Source organism: Lactuca serriola, chromosome 3 (assembly GCF_051521515.1).
Source record: "Lactuca serriola cultivar US96UC23 chromosome 3, Lser_US96UC23_V15, whole genome shotgun sequence".
In the NCBI taxonomy this organism is placed as follows: domain Eukaryota; kingdom Viridiplantae; phylum Streptophyta; class Magnoliopsida; order Asterales; family Asteraceae; genus Lactuca; species Lactuca serriola.
Window position 1 is genome coordinate 250,760,088 of NC_136410.1, and position 15,737 is coordinate 250,775,824.

Genomic DNA, 15,737 nt, shown 5'->3' on the forward strand with positions numbered 1-15,737 from the left:
GTTTCTTTCATTCATTTGCTTTGTCCCTTGTAGAAGGCTAAATAATAAGGAATATTACAAATACATGTAAATCAGTGCATATAAATTGGTATTTATAAGTTGTTGTGATTAAATTCTAGAAAAAGAACGCATGAATTCTAATCGGCGCTTCATGTTGGCAGTATTTTTCTACCCTTCATTTGCTTTGATTTTATTTAATGTTCTTTATCATCTGAAAGTTTTCAAAAAGAGATCATCATGCTTTATCTTGTCTTCTTTTAATTTACACATTCTTATTTTTATGTTGAGTTACAACAATTTATTAAATTATTCTTTATTGAACAATCTTTTAAAATAAATATCTAAACCCACTTATTTTTTTATTTCAAAACTCCTTTTTTTGTTCATACATAGTTTCTTTTAGATATGAAGAACCAAAAGGTTAAAATATGAAAGAAACCTTATCTTCTACATTTTGAAAGTTGATTTGAATGAAAAAAAGTAGTTGCTTCGATCGGATATGACAAACCCTGATATATAAAAAATTAATTAATAAAACAATAACAATTCAACACTAAACTAAACAGAAAAAAAAAAAGGTAGAAAAGGTAATCTTTAAATAAAACTTTGATTTTCTCGAAATACAAAAAACATGAGAACCTCAACCAAATAAAAAAACATAAGAAAACATGCATAAGAATGATTATTGTCTAAAGATTCTTTACTAAAAATATAGAAAATTTTGATTGATCTCCTCAAATAAATATATATAAAAAAATACTTATGTTTATCGCTGGTTGTTTCCGCCTTCTTTTAGACCAGGTTGGTGAGAACCCATATGGAGTAAATTCAGTGCGGCTGGAGCGAGATTGGTTCTAGGGGTAGTCGGGTAGATACAAAGACGTCAAATACAAATATTTGCAGTGTTGATGTATGTGTTGGCGTCGTCAAACCAGGGACTTCAATTTCGATGATATATTTTTAATGTTGTAAAATAAAGAAAGGGGACTGAAGATGTAAAAAGACAAGGATCGGGGAGCAGATGGTGTCTTCAGTTAGCGAGGCAGAAGAGGTAGTTGCATCGGCGATGCATGTAGAATATATGGTGGTATCGTCTGTTAAAGGGGAAGGAAGTGGTAGCATCAGTTATAGAGGTGGAGGAAGTGTGGCGTCCATTTGTTAGAGGTTGAGTATGTGGCAACACCGGTAATGGAGGCAGAACTCGGAAGAGGTGGTAACTGATGATGATGGCAGTGGAAGGTGCTTAAGGCGGCTCTACACATGGAGAAGGAAATGGTATTAGGGTTAGGGTTACTATAACAGTATAACAATATATCTAAATTACCATTTGATCCTTGTGATTTGTATTATTTACTATCTATATTATTTGAGAAATTAAATATGCTGGTACCTTTTGTTCCTATATATCATCATACTCAATTAAATGGACGTGTAACATTTAATGTTCATTTAATAAAATTTAAAGATATTTTAGGATAATAATATGACACATGTTGTTATTTAAATAAGTAACTGAATTTGTAGGAATAAAATGTATGTTTTTATTTAAATGATTAGCAGGGTTTGTAGGAATAAAAGGTAAGAAAATACTTAATTTGTCATATTATTTACTATTCGTAAATGATTGCTTTTACGTTACAATATTGATTTAAGAGTTTTATTAACTTTGAGACTATTAATATCCCTTTGGATCTAAATATCTTTTTTCATAATCATTTTAAAAAGATAAAAAATATATATATTTACTGTTTTTAACTAAAAATAATATCAAAACTTTTATTATAAATTTGGAAAAAGTGGGTTTAATGATCCGGTTGGATTCTTTTAGTAGACTTACACACACTTAGTTTTTTTTTTTTTTTTTTTTTTTTAACCGGCAAATCTTATCTACTCCTAAGCTAACAACACCTATTCCATTTATGTCCACAACTAGACTTGAACCCTCGACCTTAAAAAGGGAGGGCACCACCTGATACCGCTGGGCTACAAGCTCTTTGGTTTAAAATCAATATTTCACATACTTGGTAATATATTTTCTTACCAATTATTATGACAAATTGACATTATGTGTCTAGGATTTTGTTGGGATTAAAATATAAAATTAATTTAAATGTTTTATATTCTATCAATTTATATTGGAAAGACTAGGTTATAACCCATGGAAACTACGGTTAGTATTTTAAAAAAATTATATAGATAAAAAAATGTCAAGATTATGATTTCAAGAATGAGCTATTTTAATAGATGACAATATTTTTATTAAAAAAAAACAAATTACTAAAACATCCATATTAATGGCATTTCACTATTTTAGTCGTTTAGCATAATTTATATTTGAGATTACATATATAATCTTAATATCTTATCACCTTTATATTGTATATCCTCTTAAAAATGTTGCAGCTTTTTCATCTTCTTCGTTCTTTTTCTAAAAAATGCATATTAAAGTATAATTTTCAATAAATTGTCTAAAAATGTCTGGACCAATATCCTCCAAAGTACATATTATCCCATTCTTTCATCATGAAGTCACATCCCATGCATCAAACTTTGCTTTTTGAAACCGTGTTGACTGTGTTTGAATTCTTCATAAAAGTAAAATTATTTTGTATTTAAAAGTATTTAATCAAAATAAGTCCAAAGAAATCACATCATACTTCCAATCATTTATCAATGCGTCTTACTTTCCTTTACTTCTATAACATCAATGTACTCTGAAAAATTAAAGCTAAATGTTATTCATACAAAGAAGTTTAAAACTGGAACATTGTATCTTTCATGTATTCAACCCTTCATAAATGGTTCAAAGAAAATATTATAATGCATTGTCTAATAGCACGAGAACTTCATAAGAGAATAAAAAGAAAGCAAACTAAAAATTATAGACTGATCCTTACCTTTTTCACATTCAAGTTCTTTTCTAAATTGGTAGTTTCATTTTCAAATTCTTGTACTTTCTGTAAATGCAAAATCACATATTGTATAATTATAAACCACTTAATACATAGAAAAACTAAATATAAATGAGAATCCAAAATAAAATATATCTTAACAGCAGTTCTAGAATATTTTCATACTCTTACCAACAAAAGAAACATGTTGCTTGTGAGAAAGTTGGATTCCAGCTGGCGGATCCTATCTTCTGAACTAACCAATTTCTCTATAGTGTCTTCATGTTGTATTATGAAATTTTACAGTGTAGAAAAACTAAGTAATTGCTTAATGGAGGTGAAAGTTTACCAATATAGGTCTCAAAATCTCCACCAATGAGCACCTTTCTTTCGACAATTACTTAAAACATGAGTAGAAATCCCATGATTACCGTCCCATTGAATTTGTAAAGCTCAAATCAAGAACATGTTGTTAGGCCACAATAGTCATGTAAAGCTCAAATCAAGAACCTGTTGTTATGCCACAATAGTCATGTTAAAAGGGTTGCATAATTAACATAATTCCATATGTCAATACACTAACTGTTTGGAGGAAAGGAAAAAGAACATATACAATACTAACCTTCACCGACTTCTTCTTTGAATATAAATATAGATTAACTATACAAAAAACTAATTAGATAAAAGGGTAACAAATTATATATACGCATGTTGAAGCTAGCTTCGTACAATAATTTCTTATATAAAAATGGTATCCAGTTAATTAAGCAACTAATTGCAAGTTTCTTATGTTGAATCATTGTACACACCCTCTTTTTATAAAATTTCTAACAAATACCTTATATGAAAATTTGGAAACATAGATACCTTATCTTTAAACTGTAACGCCCCGATTCTTAGGTATTGTTAATATGAGTTTTTGGATTAGGCCCTACTCGACGAGTTGATTTACCTACTCGTCGAGTAGCAGTGAGAAGGATCGCGGGTTAAGTGACGTACTCGACGAGTCTATAATGGGACTCGGCGAGTGGGAGCTGGCAAGTGAAACCCTAATTGTCGGGGTTTGCACCCCTATTTAAAGGGACCTTAGCCTCCCTTGGACCTCCTTACAGTTCCAAAGAACCCTTGAGAGCCTTATTGTAACGACCATAAAATTCGAGCCAAATCAAAACATTTTAATTCTTTCAAAAACCATTAAGTTCATACATCTTGTTTTCAAAATAGTTTAAACATCAGAGTATTTCCCAGAACCATATCACATAAATCATAAAACATGAGGAGTGGTACGATCACGCCTTCGCCTTGCCACGATTTCCTGAAGTACCTTAAACAAAACACTGAACTGTAAGCCTGAAAGCTTAGTGAGTTACCCCCAAAATACCAACCACACAAAAACATACTCATAACATAGCACAAATAGAACAACCATGTACATCGGGTCCACCGTGTGACTGGTCCGTCCGCACTGGGCCTTCAGTCCACCTGGTCCACTCTCCGAGCCTCGGCACGACTGGTCTGCCCTCTTAGGGCCTTCAGCCTATCCGGACCGCTCGCTGGGCCTTCTGAATATCCGGTCCGCCCTGGGTATGTTGGCCTACAACACACAGCAGGACCCACCTCAACCCAACCCCCATCAAACAAACATGTGCACATAAAACAATTAATCACATGACAAAGCCTTAACCAGACAAACAGTCTAACATATCACATAGCATATCAACATCCTAACCAGGATTCCGACCTAACCGGTCACTAGCATAACATTACCCTATATACCAGGTACCGACCTTAACCATGTCACTAACATAACACCATCCTAAATACCAGGATGCAGATCTAGCAAGGCAATAACATAACAAATAATACCCGAATTTCCATCCGATAAAGGGCCGGCCTTGGTGCCGTAGACCCTGTCGATATAGTGAGGATAACTCACCTCGTAACTGCCGAACCGAATCACAAGAGCAAAATCCCGAAGCACTGCCTCAAACTCCAACACCTATATCCATTAATAACCATTGACATAAATATCCAGTTTACCATAATACCCTTGATGGTCAAAGTCAAAGTCCAGTCAGCCTGCCGACTCGCCGAGTTCTCATATTCAGAAAACTCTCATAACACGACTTAACTCGCCGAGTCGCCCCAAGACTCGTCAAGTCCAACGATCTCTGAGTATCATCCTGACCAAATCACTAAGTCCCCAACCGAATCACTAATCGAAGGCTTTAACTGAAAGAGGTTAGGTTCTGCGAGCAGACTCGCCGAGTCCATGAACAGACTCACCGAGTTCACGACAATCTTCAATAGACTCGCCGAGTTGTTCTTCCAACTCGTCGAGTCAAAGCTCATCATCATAAGACTCGCCGAGTCACCCATACGACTCGGCGAGTTACTACGCGACTCAATGTCTGATGTCTAGCCCGGCTCGCTGAGTCATCTCCCAGACTCGCCGAGTCCATACGTGCATTCCCATAATATCGAGTCACAGAGCTACTCCTTTACTCCAAACAATAGATCTGGGTCTCTAAGTCCATGTAACGACCCAATTTTCGAGTCCAAAAAATTTCATTTTTAATTAAACACTTTGTAAAACATTTGTAAATAAACGACATTCGATTATATCATTTCTTAAAACATATTTCGTGTCTACAAACCGAAAACATAAAATCATAATAATGTCAGAGTACAAATCCCAGAATAACTCATGATGCGGAAAACAAGAGTGTGTGTATGATGTGCCACTACCGCGCCAGCTCCTTCCCCTTCGTTCAAGAGGTACCTAAAACCAAAACTGTAAACTGTAAGCACGAAGCTTAGTGAGTTCCCCCATCGTACCACATAACACACAATCACATAACATACATACTGTCAGGCAATTCTGGGGTGCCCGACCTACCGGGTACGGCCATTCTGGGGTGCCGACCTAACCCATGCGGCCATTCTGGGGTGCCGTCCTACCCATGTCAAGCCATTCTGGGGTGTTGACCTACCCGTCGGTCCTAACAACCGACCCTCGGGGACTATTCCACCCCGTACTGCTACTATCACATATATCATAACATAAACATACTATCAGACATATCTGGGGTGTCCGAACTACCCTTCGGTCCTAACAACCAAACTTGGAGACTATTCCCCTCCAACTACCACTATCTCATATAATATATCATGCCAGCATATAAACATATCAGCACATATTATCAGACATATCTGGGGTGTCTGGCCTACCCTTCGGTCCTAACAACCGAACTCTACTACCATCTCATATAACATATCATGCTAGCATATAACATATCAGGTAGTAGCAAACCTAGATGATATCACAAAGACAATCATCTAATCATATGACTCCTACAGGTGGGCCGACATTGTGGCCGTAGATCCACCACTACTGGAAGATAACTCACCTCGTAGTAGCTGTTGATCTGCGTGGGAATCCTCTAACTGCTGCCGCTGCTGCTCCGTAAATCCTCCGGCTATAATTCCCACAAAAAAATTAGTCAGAACTGATATTTACTCTTAGGGTAAAATGACCATTTTACCCCGGACCAAGTCAAAGTCAAGGTCAAAGTCAAAGTCAACTTCTAGTGACTTGACTCGGGGAGTTGGCCTACCAACTCGTCGAGTCCATGCTTCACCAATCCCACACAAAACCCCGGCTCCACTCGTCCAGTCTAGCAAAAACTCGATGGGTTCTCCTTCAATCATAATATCAGGACTATCTTCATCCAACTCGCCGAGTTCCTTCTTCAACCCGTTGAGTTCATCTCCAACATAAGAACTTGTCCAGTCTATGACTCACCGAGTTGTATGAACAACTCATCGAGTCCATCTTCAAAGATTGGTAGATTGCTATGGACTCGCCGAGTCTCATGGCTTCCAGGTCCCTTTTCGCGTCTAAACCCACAAGGGACTTCCTTCCTATCATTTACCCATTCACAGGAAAGGTTTGATGCACAATGGTCACTAACTCGTCGAGTGCCAAGAGCAACTCCCCGAGTCCAAGTTTGACCAACTCCATACAGTCGATTTAAATGAGGTCTAACACACCAAAACCATAGATCTGGTGTGTTAATGTCCATTTTATACGTAAAGTTCCAAACTTGATGCACATGCATGGGGTTTTTAGCTCAAAAATCCATATAAAGTGTCTTACAATGTGCATGGGGCTCTTATGGCCCTAAAGTTGGCACCTTTATGCCATGAGACCCCTTTTAAGGCCCAGATCTAAAGCTAAAGTCCACATAACACTCCTTAAGTCCGAAAATGGCTTGAAAATCCCTAAATGCACCCAAGATCCACATTCTAAAGATGAAAAACCAAATGAAAGACCAAAGTGTTGGGTCTAAAAGGTGTTGTGTCTTGGGCTCGCTCTTAAGTCCATTTTGTCTCCGGATTGGGCCTGTCCATCCGTGAGTTATTTCTAGGGTTTAGTATTTATAGATGCTTGCATGCATCTTAGTACGTAAGATTTAGAAGTCGATTATTTCAAAGATATTATCTTTATCGTTTGTAACCCTAATAGCCTCTACAGCGGAAGTTCTTTATCGAGCTCTGCTGAGGCTTGAATCTATTGAATCATTCGACATATTTTGATTCATTCTTGTGCTTGATATTACTGTTTAACATTTCTGTGATTAACCTGTTCAAAGATCTAAACGATCAAAGAGTTCCTTAACTCTTTAATTGGTATCAGAGCAGGAGACTGTGTAATTCATACACATCTCTTCTGTGAAAGAAATGATTAGGGTTTATTCCGCATTTATTGATATTTATTGAGCCGTCACTCCATAATTGACGTATCTCATTATTTATTCATCTTGCCCAAATATTACGTATTACAAAGTCTGATCTTATAACAGGTTATACGATCAAGCATGGATGATTCTCAATCTAATCCTATTAACATCTCAAACAGTATAGGATCTACAACCAAGATTCAAATTCTCTACACTCAAGATTACGAGGTTTGGACGCACCACTTTGAAGACTACGTCATTGCATCTGAAGATAATGGATATCTGATATGGGAAGCTATTATATCTGGCCCATTTGCTCATTCAGGAACATCCATAATCATAAAAAATCAAAAGGAGTATAATGATTTGTTGAAAGATGTGAAAGATGTTGCTCAGGACGAAAAGGAGAAGTTTCAGTGCAACATTAAGGCATTGAGACTAATTCTATTCTCTCTTCAATCTGACACATTTAGATTGGTGAGTTCTTGCAGTACAACAAAGGAAATCTGGGATCGGCTGCGAGAGCTGTATTCCACAGATGAAGATATGGAGCACTCAATTCAGACCTTACTTCTATCTGAATTTGGAGAGTTCAAGCATAATCCTGATGAGTCTGTTACGCAGACATTTGATCGCTTCAAACATCTTCTCAGCAAGATGATCAAACATGATATTGAAAGGAAGCTCATCGAACAAAAGGTCACTTTTCTGAATGGTCTAAGATCCGAATGGAGAGCTGTTGTGTCAACGGTTAAAGCACACGAGTAGTTCAAATCGTACTCGCTGGCGAAACTGATGGGGATTTTGAAATCCCAAGAAAAGATAGTGCTGCAAGAGAAAAGCGTGGTTTCAAATCTGGGGTCTCTGGCGCTTCTGTCCAAGGGTAAAAGTGTAGAAGAAGACGAAGAGGATCTAAATCTGGGAGATCACGATCTGACAGCCGAAGACTATGCTACGATGGTGTCAAATCCTAGAAGGTTCATCAAGAAAAAGGTTCCCTTCCAACAAAAATCATAATTGGTAGGGGAGCTATAGTTCTGAAAAGGTGAAAGATGAACCAAAGGTTGAGGAATCGAAAAAGGAAGCGAAGGGTGAAGCTGACTCTGGTGCCAGTTGCTTCTACTGTGGTGGGAAGAATCACTACGCAAAAGATTGCGTGCTGAAGAAGATGACAGAGAAAAATGAAGAGAAAGATGAAGAAGAAAGTCTTATGAAAAGACTGGAAGAGATAAAAAGGAAGAAAGATGCTACTAATTCCTCTATAAATGCACTTATTGTGCAGGGTTCGGTAGATGATGATGAGTTCGGTGGCGTGCAGGTGTGGTCGACTGAATCAGAAGACGATGAAGTGAGAAAGCCTTCTCATGGAAAGGCTTATGTTGCAAAAGGTGGTGAAACTGATGGAAGATGTCTTATGGTGACCGATGTATCTCAGGTGAGGGGATACAACACTGATGGTGGAAATGAAGAGGCCAAGGAGCGAGTGCACTTATGCTTTACAGCAAAACCTCTCAGTGTGCAGATCAGTGAACTTGATGAACTGATCAAGAAGGTACAATCTGTTTTTGTTTCATTTAAAATTCCACAAAAATCATATGAAAAGGAATTAAATAACTTGAATTCAAGAATTTCAAATCTAGATAGTTGTTTAACGCAAACACGGGTCACAAATTCTAATCTAACTGACGAAATAAGCAGGGTGTCATCCAAGAGTGAGGAGCGAAGGATGTGGATAGAGCAGAAAGAGTTGGAGCTGATTAAGTCTAGGGATGAAAACATTTATTTGCAAAGAGACAATCTCAAATTGTTAAAACAAAGGAATGTTTTTTGTTTGATTGCCAAAAGGCTTTATGCTAACATTACTCAACTACATCTAAATTTTGAAATAGGACAGAAGATACATCGCATGATTCTGCCCTTCCTTGAGTTTAAGGAGGATGAAATTGATGTCGAAGCATACAACTATGAAAGTGTTGTATCTTCCAATGGTATTAATCCTACATACATGTATGGTCTGGACAAAATAGAATCTTTTATAAAGTCCAAAGACCATAAGGACATGCTTAAAAATCTCTTGGATGAAAATGATAAGTTGAAACTCAGGACCGAAACCATACAAAAATTCGAGTCATTGAGTACCAATTTGAGTTCAGAAAACAAAATTGATGTTGAAAACGCATCTGAACTTAATGAGGACGATGATATGAGTGAAATTTCTGTAGAGGACGAAGTTGACTGTTCCGAGTTCGTCGGGAGCGAACCCGAAAACCACAAAAAGCTGATTTCTGAAAATTCTGTGGAATTCGCTCGTTTGTCCAAAACTAAGTCCCCATTCCTTAAAGAAAAGGCCGTCGTGTTTCAGAAGGTTAGAACAACTCCCAATCAGGTGTATAAGGTCACAGGAGTAACTGAACATCAGACAGCCGAACTCACTGCCATAGTGAACGAAGATAATGCAGATGGCTGTGATGAGTTTTTCTGGTCAGCACCGATAGACAACGCAGAAGAAACAGTTGGTCTGTCGGAGCGAACATCCTGGAAGGCCAAAGGTAGATATGTGCCCGAACCTCTGAATAAGCCTACCAACTTTGACGTACCAAGTACCAGTGGCACAAAAGAGATTCCAGTGGAAGAAGTCACCTCCACAAGCGAAACCTCATCCATGAAGAGTGAACTGATTTCTAAGAAGTTGAAACAAAAGGCAAATATTCATAGACAACCGAAACAGGTGAAAAATCAAAAGCAGCAGAGAAACTTGAGATACAAGAAAAATCTCTCAGAGCGAAAGCAATTTTGGCGCTCACAAAATCCTCACTACACTTACCTTGATAAAGATTCTAAGTCAAAAGGAGAAGAACAAAAGTCAAAGGAACTTCGGATCTCCGATTAAAAGGAGCCAGAGGAAGACTTTCGGGCCACACGAAGAGCAGAACCGAAAGGATAGGTTCGGTCCCGAAAGCAACAACAACCGAAAAGCTAGTTTCGGTCCGCCAAATAACAACAGGCAAAGACCTGATTTCAGTCTATCAAGCTTTTACAATAAAAGGCCCAGTTTCGGACCACCAACCAACAACACCCAAAAATCCAACTTCGGTTCATCATCAAACGGCTACCGAAGGTCCAAGTTCGGTCCCCCAAATGACCACAACCGAAAGGGTCATTCCGAACATCAAGTCAGGAAAGATTCTAATTCTAATTTCTTTTCCTCTAATTCTTCTCGTTCACAATCTTTTTCTAAGCCCAATTCTGTTCCTACACAAAATTCAAAATCGTCAAGGGATTTGAAAGGAAAAAGGGTTATTTCCTCAGCTAAGGAAGACCGAAAGCAGGCTAAAGTCCAAATGCCAGAATCTGAATCCAAAACGCCTGCAACTAATTCTAATAAAATCAAAGTGTTTACTATTAAAAGAAAAGATGAAACAACCTTAATAAAACGAATATATCTCGTTGATGTTTCTCTTACCATTCCTGTTTCTGTGAAAGGCTCACGTGGACCCAAGAAACTTTGGGTTCCTAAATCTGCTTAATTTTTGCAGGTTATTAGTGACGAGCAGTTTGGCGAAGAATGGTACATTGACAGTGGCTGCTCACGTCACATGACAGGAAGGAAGGAAGAGCTAAGGGAGTTTCGATCACTTCAAAATGGTGGCAATGTCAAGTTCGGTAACAACTCCTATGGAACAATAAAGGGTTATGGGATGATAACCAATGGAGATTTCACAATAAGGATGGTGGCGTATGTAGAAGGGTTGCAACATAATCTCATCAGTGTATCTCAACTGGTGGGAGGTACCGGTCTCAAAGTATCATTCGACGACGAAGGTTCAGAAATTATAGAGAAGAAATCCAACAAGGTCATTCTCAAATCAGATCGAAAAGGCGAAATGTTTCCTCTGAATCTCAGACCAATCAAAGGGAATCCAGCCATATGTCTTTTGTTCAAAGCTCATTCACACGAAAGTTGGTTATGGCACCGAAGGCTTTCATATCTCAACTTCAAAGACATCAACAAGCTTGTCACCGGCGGTCATGTTCGGGGTCTTCCATTGCTCAAGTTTGATCGTGAACACTTGTGCGATGCATGTGAAATGGGGAAACAGAGTCGTCAAAGTCACCCATCGATTATAAACACAAAAGTTGTTGAACCACTTGAGTTGCTTCACATTGACTTATGTGGTCCATCATCAATCGAGAGCATTGGCGGTAAGAAGTATATTCTTGTTGTTGTTGATGACTTCTCACGTTTTACTTGGGTATTCTTTCTAAAGCACAAATCTGAAGCGACTCCCAAACTGAAAATCTTTATCAAGCAGGTCGAAGTGCAACTGAGGAAAGTCGTTCGAAACATTAGGAGCGACAATGGACTGGAATTCAAGAACAAAGAATTCGAAGACTTCTTGGCAGAAAAAGGAACCAGTCACAACTTCTCAGCCCCTTATACACCTCAACAGAATGGAATTGTCGAAAGGCGAAACCGATCCTTGTGTGAGGCGGCCCGAACCATGCTAAGTTTTGCTTCTCTTCCCTTATATTTCTAGGCTGATGCTATTGCTGCAGCATGTTTTACGCAGAATAGGTCTTATCTCAACAAGCGTTTCTCTCTCACTCCTTATGAGATCATCAACAACAGGAAGCCGAATGTGAAATTCTTCCATGTGTTCGGTTCCAGGTGCTTCATTTTCAAGTCCAAATAACATCGCAACAAGTTTGATGTTAAAGCTAATGAAGGAATCTTTCTGGGATATTCTCTTACTTCAAAGGCATTCAGGGTTTTAAATAAACGTTCTAGACGAATTGAAGAAACCTATTATGTGACGTTCGACGAAAATTACGTCAAGAAACTAAAAACTTCTGTAGAAGCAATTGGAGAGATTTTCTCTCAAACAGGTCAAGTCACATCCTCAATTGATAATTTATTTGATCATTTCGTAGACTTATTTGATGAACCTGACAAAGCCACTCTCTCGGAAGCCAAGGCAGCAGACAACAAAATCGATCATTTGAAGCAAATTGTTGAAGATGCAGCCAAACAAATGGGAGAAGAAGAAGCTCAACACGACACTTCGGTTGAGGGGGAGAATCAATTCTCTTCAAAACAACATGACTCACAAATTCAGGGGGAGAATCCAATCCCTGAAGCACCTAAAAGCCTGGCTACACCCGAAAGTCCTGTAGCACTCGAAAGCCCGAGTACACCCGAAAGTTCTGTAGCACCCGAAAGTCCTGTAGCACCCGCAAGCCCAAATCAACCTGAAGGTCCAAATGATTCATCATCTATCAAGGGGGAGAATTCCGATATGTTCTATGATGATGATATTCAATCACAGTTGGAAGAAATGGTCAATGCTGAATTAGATCCATCCTACGATCCAAACTATCCTCCACTCACCAAATGGACTAGAGGTCATCCTGTATCTCAGATAGTGGGTAATTTATCTGAAAAGGTCCTTACTCGATCTCAAGTGAAGGCAAAGGAAACTTCCCTATTCTCCAAAGTAGAGTTCTGCATGTTTAATTCTTTCGTGTCCAAAATTGAGCCGAAGACCGTCAATATTGCTCTTGATCATTCTGATTGGGTTCAAGCAATGCAGGATGAACTCAATGAGTTCGAAAGAAATAAGGTATGGCATCTCATCCCAACACCGAAAGATGCCTTAGTCGTTGGTCTCAAATGGGTATTCAGAAACAAAATGGATAAGGAGGGTAATGTGATTCGAAATAAAGCTCGTCTTGTGGTAAAAGGATACTGCCAGGAAGAAGGGATTGATTATGAAGAAACATTTGCTCCGGTAGCAAGGCTGGAATCTGTTAGAATATTTCTTGCCTTTGCTGCACACAAGAACTTCGAGGTCTACCAAATGGATGTGAAGTGCGCTTTTCTAAATGGGGAACTTGAAGAAACAGTTTACGTGGAGTAACCTCCTGGTTTCGTGAATGAAAAGCATCCAAATCATTGCTACATCCTAGACAAGGCAGTTTATGATCTGAAACAAGGACCTAGGGCATGGTATGAAACACTAACTAAGTTTTTAAAGATGTTTAAATTCAAACAAGGTTCGGTTGACCCAACATTCTTTCGTAAAAAGGAAGGTAACCACCTTATGATTGTTCAGATCTTTGTCGATGATATCATCTTTGGCTCAACGAATCCTAGGTTAACAGCTGAATTCAGAAAGTTGATGGAGACAAAATTTGAAATGAGCTCAATGGGTCCGATTAACTTTTTCCTTGGTTTAAATATTAGACAGGGACCCGAAGGCATCTTTATCAACCAAGAAGCATATACCAAGACTCTTCTTGCTAAATTCGGCATGATGGGAGATTCAAAGGTCAAAGTCCCTATGGCATTCGACACCAAGCTCACACCATCCTTGGAAAAACCGGCAGTCGACATAACGCTATACTGCCAAATGATTGGTTCCCTGATGTACCTCACAACTAGCATGCCTGATATAATGTTTTCTGTGTGCTATTGTGCTAGGTTTCAAGCGAATCCTCGTGAACCAAACATGCTAGCGGTGAAAAACATACTCCGATATCTGAAGCGAACCACCTCTCTCGGTCTCTGGTATCCCTCAAACTCAGGTTTCTTTGTTCAAGCCTACTCAGATGCAGACCTTGGAGGATGTGGTTTAGACAGGAAAAACACTACAAGAGGCTGTCAATTCCTCGACGGGAAGTTGGTGAGCTGGCAATCTAAGAAATAAACATGTGTTTCTCTATCTACAGCCGAAGCAGAGTATATTGCAGCCGCTTCTTGCACATCTCAAGTGATTTGGATCCAAAGCCAACTCCAGGATTATGGACTCAATATGAAAAAGATCCCACTATATTGTGACTCAGAAAGTACAATTAGGATATGTCATAACCCCGTGCAACATTCCAAAACCAAACACATTGCATTGAGGTATCACTTCATTAAAGATCACGTGGAAGACGGAAATGTAGAGATTCACTTTGTTCGAACTACTGATCAACTGGCTGACATCTTCACCAAAGCTCTTCCTGAAGCAAATTTCAATAAAATTCTACAAGGACTAGGTATGATGGAATCAGAGTCAGTATCAAAAACCCCTTCTCAAAACTAAAAGTTGGAAGCGAAATGAACCGAACGTTCGGTCTATTTCGGGTTCGGTTCGCATAGGTACCGAAATGAACCGAGCGCTCGGGTTCGGTCCTATTGCACTTGTCTTCGCTTATCACTAAAAGGTAGTTTCTTTGGTTGTAAACTATTTTGTACACTTATTTCCCAATTATTTTTCTTTTTCAAACAATTTTTTTTGAAACTGAAATGAATCGAGCGTTCGGTCTATTCCGGGTTCGGTTCCAAAAAAAAATTTTGTTTGTTTTATTTTTGTTTTTCTCTTTGAATCAAAATTTCATAAACTCCAAAAATATTTTTTTTACTTCTGTTCGTTTTTATCATTTTTGGATGATCGATGGGGCAGGTATTGTTCTCACACTTTTTAATAGTTAAGTGTCCCTAGAAGCATGCTGCTGCATGTTGTCCAAAGCCTCAACTGATTCTGAATAAAGCCTTACTGACTTGGTATATACAAACTTTGTCTTCCCAATCAGGCTATTACATTTATTCTAATCATGAGCTACCTTACTCTCTTCTCATATGAGATAAGAGTTTTCTGCTTCGTCCTTATTTTAATAACAGAGGTACTTTGGTTTCTTCACACCATCTCCTATATTTTTCTCCATCTTATTCGCTTCATACACGTAACCCTTGAGACTCTCAGAAATTACCACTGAGGTTTATGGTTACACAATTCCAGTGTTTATAATCTTAGCTTCGTGCCACTACGTGCTAAGTGAAACCCACAATTCAATACGTACTATGCATTGACGGTGAACAATTAAATTTGCTCTAGTTTTCACTCATGAATTAACGAATTCACCCAAGTGGTTGTACCATGAAATCTCTAATTTTTCTTTTTGTGTGATTCTTATGAAATTGCTAAATACCATAACATTTCTTCCCTTAGAATCTAGTTTTTTTTTTTTTTGAGATTTCACCTAAAAGTATTTTCAACATGTCACTTGAATTCTCTCCACACCTACTTGTTCAACAGAACACATTGGTCTCACAAGTACT